The 7,746-nt window shown below is 41.7% G+C and overlaps 1 protein-coding gene across 1 annotated transcript in view; it reads right to left on the reverse strand.

Annotated features, from left to right (window-relative positions):
• Window positions 1-7,746, reverse strand: part of serpinh2 (serine (or cysteine) peptidase inhibitor, clade H, member 2) — a 145,265-nt gene that overhangs the window by 67,301 nt on the left and 70,218 nt on the right. Inside the window, exon 4 of the mRNA XM_008327079.3 lies at window positions 4,391-4,497. The gene's annotated coding sequence lies outside the window, so the exon portion shown is untranslated. The remainder of the gene's footprint in view (window positions 1-4,390; window positions 4,498-7,746) is intronic.

A 7,746-nucleotide genomic window follows, 5' to 3' on the forward strand; every position in this document is an offset into this window, starting at 1 on the left:
GGGGGGGGTTGTGGGTGAGGCAACTTGCCATACCCGAATGGATGCATCCCCTTCATTTCCTGATTAAAAGCTGGATAAACAATGTGTGTTTATCCTTAAAGTGTGCCAATCAGCTCTTTGTCTATCTGGCTGCCCCCAGGCTCCTGGCCCATATGCCTGCCTGGCCCGCGAGCCTGGTCACACAGGTCAGGACCCTGCCAGCCTCACTGGGACACAAGGCTGTGTGTGTGTGTGAGGAAGCCTGTGTGTCTTCATCTGTTACAATCAAAGTGCCTCGTGTGACAGATCACCCCTGACCCCGGTCCTCTGGGAGAGAATATGCGTGCATGTGTGTGAGACGGCGGATGGTGAAAGTCACAGCAACGTGTATTCTGGAGGTCGTTTGACCATCGTCACATGGTCAAGATGAGATATTTGGTTAAAAATAAATCAAAATAAATGGACTTTTATCACTGAAAAGTCAATTTAACACATTTTTAGAGATTCGTTCGTTGAACTAAAAATGTGTTTCATTTCCTGTACCTAACATCTATACCGCTGACATCAGAGTGGTAATATTCAAATTCTTTCCTGTCTGGTGGAAAAACAATTCAGGGCCATTTTGGATTATTTCCAGGACAACTTTATCTAAATGAGGGAAACAGCTTGTTTCTTCTGTCACAGGACAGTCAGAGTTCCCCTTAATAAAAGTAAAGACTTTTAAGACCACTTTAAAGAGCAGGTTTTAAGACCACCTGTCAGGACTCTTTAATGCCACTTAGATTGAAATTTAATGCTTACTGCGGTTCCATAACATGTAGTTTACTATATAAGGGGGTGGGGTGGTGGGGGCAGTGTGGTCCCTCAGCCTGACAAATTATGGAGATATAATTTTACAATGCAGAACGGGGGAATACATTCTAAAAATATGTAATGGGCGTTTATTTTGTGATTCGCAAAATGTCACTTACGTTTGTCTGGCTTGTGCTGACACGGCAGAAGACTGGGCTCCGTGAGTACGGTCAGATCCTAAATGGATACTTTTAATCAGACCTTGTCAAAATGAAATCTTTTGTTTTCAATTTAAAGTGGAATTTCAGAGGTTTTAGGGCCATTCTTCCTTTGCCGCCTCGTTAATTCCGGTTCACACGAATGTGTCTGGATATGTTTCTTCTTTCATATGCTTGCATCAGACCCTTTACATCCAAATCCATCTTCATAAGCCAACGGGAGTGCCTGACCTCTCTGCACCAACATGATCACAATCACTCCTTTCAGCACTCACCCCTCCTTCTCCACTCTATCAGTGGATTCTGAGCCAGATGGGGTGCCAGGGTCACCTTTGACCCCCGACTGCACTGTGACTGATGGAACAGCCCAGCCCTGTCACCCCACCATTGTACCCTGATGGGCATCTGACAACACTTAGGCCCATTCATTAAAACCACCACAGCCACGCACCTGAGCTCTTTAATACGTCTGCCAGTCACTGTTATACCATAGGCAATTTGTTTCAATAACTCTTTGCTGTTTTCAATTTCGTGATTTGTTGCATGCACCTGAGCTTCAAAAATGACGCTGACAATCAGTGGATGCTTAAGTGACCTGAAGTAAAAAGGTTAATGCAGCCAAATTAAAAAGAGACGGGATGAAAAAAACTCATCTGAATTTAGTGGAATCAGCCACGCTGAGGTGTTGAGGCCTAGTTTTAAAGATAGCCGTCTCTGTGAATTCATCCCTAACCCACCAGCAGCTATCGAGCCGATGCTTCTAAAAATAAGGACTAAAAAAAAAAAAAACTTGACAGCAATGTCTTTCCGGAAATAGTGTCTGAGTCACTCAGGACAGCCCACGGACCATATGGGACTTTTCCCTCATTAGAAAGTAGCAGAAAAGAAGTGGATTTTTGGACTTTCCAGGTTTTTGCATTTCATAAGAGTTTTCCCTTTATATCAATTATTACAGTATATATTTCTATAAGCTAAACTCAAATCAATCTACAGTGTGAACAACAGGCCTTGCAACTCAAAACCTCAGCTTGAAAACCCCTAGCTCCATAGATGATGGTCAGTAGAAAATGAAGGAGTTGTTCTCCTTAATTCATTTGTCAAACGAATCACAGATTTTAAGGTGGTGAAGAAAAAGGTGTGGCCAGAGTGGAATGGATGGAGACGATTGTCAGGGAAGATATATGAAGGAAAGAAGGGAAGATCTATAAAACAGCAGTGAGGCCTGCTATGATGTGTGGTTTAGAGACGGTGGCTCTGTCTGATAGACAAAAGGCTGAGTTGGAGGTGGAGGAGGTGAAGATACTGGGAGTGACCAAGATGGACAGGATCAGAGGGACAGTTAAGGTGGAGCAGTTTGGAGATAAAGTAAGAGGTGAAGTTGAGATGGTTTGGACATGTTGTGTTGAAGAGAGATAGTGAATGTATATTGGACGAAGGAGGTAGAGCTGCCAGGAAAGACCTCAGAAGACATTTGTGGATGTTGTAAAGAGAACACGGAGGTGGATGACGTAAAAGAAGAGGAGGCAGAAGATCTGCTGTGGCGCCCCCTGAGGGGAACATCCGATTTTTCTGGACATTTTCCCATATTATTAATGCCATCAGTAGAAAAACTCCCCCCAAAACACACAAAGGCTTTTTATGCAGACCCACACAAAGAAGAGCCTCTGTGAGGTGAACAAAAACATCTTGAGCTCAGTTTAGAGCGAACATAAAAGGAGTTCAATCACAGAAATGCACTTCCGTCTGACATTAACGACTCCTTCAGACACTGCATTGGTCATGCACGGTTTCTGGGATGTGGAGGGTTGCTATTTTTGCAGCGTGCAGCGCACATCAACGCCATCAGAAGGAGTTGGATTTTTGTCTCACTGTGGGGAAGACTGAAGCTAACAATGCAAAACAAATTAGCATAGAGATTCAGCGGCGGCGGCTGTGAATCCATTCCACTTCGTGCAGATCTGTTATAAACAACTTCTTTGCTCACGAAAGCTGTTTAGTCCCCTGTGATTACTTTTTTTTTTTTTAACCATGTAGGGGAATACATCTAAAAGGTAGTAGGTGTTTGCCACAGCATGCTGCAATATGTCTTTCCTTTTTTGAGAGGAGAGAGGGGTTGATAGTTATCAGTGTTTGGGGTAAGATTGAAATCATTTGGTTTCATGGGGCCGGCAGCCTGCAAATCTCTTTAGGCTACAGGTGATAAGCCAAAAAAGTGATTTCCTCAAAATGTGGCAGGAAGGACATGGGAGGTCACTCTGGCTCCCTGAAAGACGTTGATTAAAACAGTTTTAAACTGGTACAAATATATCTTAACCCCAGTGCGGTGTGGCACACGAGTATTTGTTTTATGAGTTTTTTGAGCAGAAGCAGTAAAATTACAGAACAAGCAGTGACAATAGTGGAAACAGACAAGATAAGACCAAATTTCAAGTAGCACATACTGTGCTGGGAGCAGCAAAAGCACGGCCATGTCACAGATGATAAAAACAACATGTGGATTTCTTCTGCTGAATGATTTGCACTCGGCTTCCCCAAAGCAGTGACGGCAAGAAAAACTGATTCATGAGCTTCAAAAAAAATTTTTTTTTGAAGTCTGTTTTTGATTGGTCTTATTTGGAAAACAGTAGGTTAAAGCTTGAGTTCTTGAGAGCACAAAAAAAAAAGTTAATGAAAACAATCCAAAAAGCTATTGCCATCTGCAATCCATATTCTTCTTGTAAAAAAAGTGCATATGCAACAGTGAAATAGCTGAAGGAAAACCATTCGGGGCTTTAAAGGTCAAATGTTGACTGTGAAGCGCCATCCGTACCCAAATGAGGCCCTTGGGGCCATGTTTTGAAGTGAGCGTTTAAAATGAGTACAGTGAACAGCACACGCAGTCACCTCTCACACTCTGAAGGTTACATTAGTGAAAAAGGGCACCCAGTCCTAGCATTAAGAGTTTCCAGAAGTGACTGGCTCATACTGTAGTTCTAGGAAAAGTCGGAGCACAAGACCGCGACTGCTCGTTCTGACTCAACCTGTCTGTGTCATTTCTGTTCTCTGCACATCCTCAGGCGCACAGTGGAGTCGACTGCTAATTTCTACATTACCATATATTTCAGCGCACCGTTTATTCATTAAAATTCAACATAATCATCAAAGTGTGAAATGCAATTGTAAGCTTATGCTCTCTTAGTCTGGCTGTAATGGGCAACGTGAACGCAATGTGAGCCACGGGGAGCCTTTTACAATGTCATCAGTCCAAATAACGACTGATCCCGCACTTAAATGATCACTGGAACTTTCAGGATGGTTTTAAGAACCCTTCACTGTTTTGTTATATTCTTTTATGAAAACAACACATCAACAGCACAATGTGATTACTGCCCATATGTTGGCGCAATAAAGCACTGACTGACCTGAAGCCTTTGATGATCCAGAAATACAGTCCACATCTGGGTCCAATGTGGTGCCTTCACTGCAGATAAATAAAGGCAGTGGTTCAGTCTGATTTAGTCCCTCGTGTCTGGAGATGACAGAAACATAATGGTGGTTCATTCTGAGCCGCTCAATGAGCTTCCTGAATTTATGCCTAAATTACTCTTGAGTTTTCAGTAAAAAAAGAAAAAAAGAAAAAAAAATCAGTTTGTATCAGCATTTTTAACTAATCAGACCAACTGAGACGTAGTTTTCGGTTTGATAAATGACTTGATGATCACTGTGATTAGTGAAATGTAACGACTGACAATGTGTTATCACAAATTTCAGGCAATGCACATAATAAGGGCATTAAAAAGGCAGTCTATTTTGGAGATATTACTCATGGCAGCGTGATCATAGAGGACACCGCTCCTGTACAAAGAGCTAATTACTATAATGTTAAATAAAAACTTATTTGGAACCAATTAGGGCGGGTGCCATGCTGATTTTTATCAAGAGCCAATTAATCATTATTCAGGTTGTATTAAATGAGTGGAGCGCTAATCTCACAATCAAATGTATTTGGTGTTGTGAGTAAATCGTTGCCTGGGCGACGGTCAACACGACGCGTTTTTTGTGGCCTGATAGGAGTCTTAAGATGCGAAATATGAATGGTGAAAAGGCTGAAAGCAAAGGTTGCTGGGAAGGTAAAGTTGCCGCTGAGAAAACAGGCAATGGAGGAGGTGATTAATAAGTTGACAGTTTAACAACAGAGAGTGGCACCGGTTTGAATTTCGGCGTAAAAGTAAAGTGGTAATGAGTTTGACGTGTCATTCATTACTCTTTCCTGTGTTTTCCTATTGGTTCAGATGACTCTAACGAGCTTTCCAAATGTTTGCACAGTCAGGGAGGGTCACACTGGTGGAGCAGTCATTGGCTGTTCCCGCTGACCAACTTCAGATGACCTCAGCTACATGCCTCTCATTCAATATTCCAGTGGCTGTAAGCTTTGTTACATGACACTGCATAGATTTGTAAATGTTGTTTGTTAGCATTAGCAAATGGCACCAGATAGGACAAACTGGCTAACCAGCATTTCTGACGTACCCATTAGCTGGCTTCGCTCCTGACATACAGGGTGACTTACAAAATCGTATAGAGCGTGTTTGCATATTGACGTATTGACTGTGCAGGGATTCAACAAGAAAAACATGGCACTTTATGGCTCGGCTTCTATTTGCTTGGCCTTAAACACTGGTGGTGCTACATTCCAGACTAACTTGGTTGGGTTTTATGGCCCTGAACGCACACAATATGACCCCTGGCTTTCAGCCAAGCCAGCAGTGGCGCTGTGGGGCGGGGAATGTTGTGCTGTCACAGACTGTCCACCACTGAGGTCCTCACATAAATACCTCAGCGACTCCTGGTTGTAATACTGACTCCCTGCTGACTCTCATGACCCCCGGCCTAACCAGCGGTGCCCACTGATATTTGTGGTCTGAAACACATGTCATGTAAAAAAATGACTGGATTTATCAGAGTGAGATTTACCACAGAGAATAAGCTGAAGAACACACTTTTGGATACGCTGACCTTTTCTGAGATTCACAGATCAAAACCAGATACAGAGCCATGCAGGCTGCGGTCGATTTCTTGAAGTAATTGGACAAATAAACAAAATGAATTGTCACTGAAAGTTCATGTTTTCCTGATGATAAATCCTAATAAAATCAGTTGTTTTTTTTATTTTCCAGGAAACATTTTTAACCTCCATTTCATTCGCTTCAGCTTGGACAGCCACTCTGAGAATGAATCATTTCACTTCTATCATACCAAGTGATTCCAAGCTTTCGTTCCCTTAAAGGGACAGTACACAGCGTTGCCTGCTCTAGTGCATCAAGGACACTATAAAATCATTTCTTGATTGTCCCTAATATTTTTATGAACAGAAGCAACTGGAATTCTCTGTAAAAATGTTTTTTGAATGACCTTCCTTCACATGTACGGACAAATGTTCTCTTTGGATTGGTTAAAATTAGATGTAAAGGACAAAAAAGCAGATGGCTACACATACAACAATGATAAAACACAGGTCAAGATCATTCTGGACTGCAAAAATGAATTGTGACAAGAATTCATATTTGGATATCCTGGAAATGTAAATAAAAAAGGGGAATCTAACGTTGCTCCTACGAGAGTATTTCATAGTAGAATACATGAAACTAAGAAATAAAAAAATATGAAAAGCAAGCTTTATATAACCATAATAACAATCATGCAATGCAGAAATGTAAATTTCTGCACTCCCCTTTAATAAAAAAGGGGCAGCGGTGGCATGGTTAGGGAAGCGGACTTGGATCTGGAAGTTTTCAGGTTCGAGTCCCAACGGCTGCCAAGTTACCACTGAGGTGCTCTGAGCATGGCACTGTCCCCACACACTGTTCCCCAGGTTCTTAAAGCTGCCCACTGTTCACTTTGGTAATGGGTTAAAAACCAGAGGTCACATTTGGTTGTGTCACAGTGATGTGCTGTGTCACAATGACCAGTAGTTCACTTTGACACTTTCCTTAAATATGCAGCTTTAGCTTTAGTACACTGTGCAAAGTGTTAATAAGTACTGCTGCAGACAACACTACAAAAGTCACACAAAATGTACACATACGTTTATATATGAAACAAGAAACTTTTCAGCAATGCAGAGCTTCTCATTGTATTCATGCCTATTCTATTGTGAAAGTAGGTAAAATATTGATCGTGCTCCAATGAAATATGAAACCTCTCAGACTGGTCTGTACTTCTGTCTCTTCTGTGGTAAACTGTAAATACTGAAGTTAAAAGGCAGAAAGTAAACTCCCATCTAACTGTTCTACTCGGGGCATTTCATTTATTACACCTAACTAACTAACACAGCGTGTAAACTACAGTACTTCCAGCACTGACTGTCGATGAGCCAGAAGCACCAAATGAACAAAGTCAAACTTTGGATAAAATACAGTTCAATAATAGCTCCTGAGCCAAGTGGTTTCCACGTGTTTCTAAAACAGGTGTCACTGCCCAGTAAAAGCATTGTGAGCAAACCTGGGATTTATTGGAATGACAGGCTCATAAAGCTTTGTAATTCCAAAGCTGCAAGTCCCCATTCCCTTTGTTTTCAACAAGGGATCAGACTTCTTGCTGTGCTTCGCAAAGGACACCAGTCTGTGGGTTTACTTGGCTGCACAGTTGAAAGCAAAGACTAATGATTTACCAAAAACAAAAACAAAAAACCCAGAACGTGTACAATGTTTCTTTTCAAGACATAGTTTACTGGTAATGAGGTGCTGTCAAATTTAATAAAACGAATGTTGCGGAAAAC

Source organism: Cynoglossus semilaevis, chromosome 1 (genome assembly GCF_000523025.1).
Source record: "Cynoglossus semilaevis isolate Cse_v1.0 chromosome 1, Cse_v1.0, whole genome shotgun sequence".
In the NCBI taxonomy this organism is placed as follows: Eukaryota; Metazoa; Chordata; class Actinopteri; order Pleuronectiformes; family Cynoglossidae; genus Cynoglossus; species Cynoglossus semilaevis.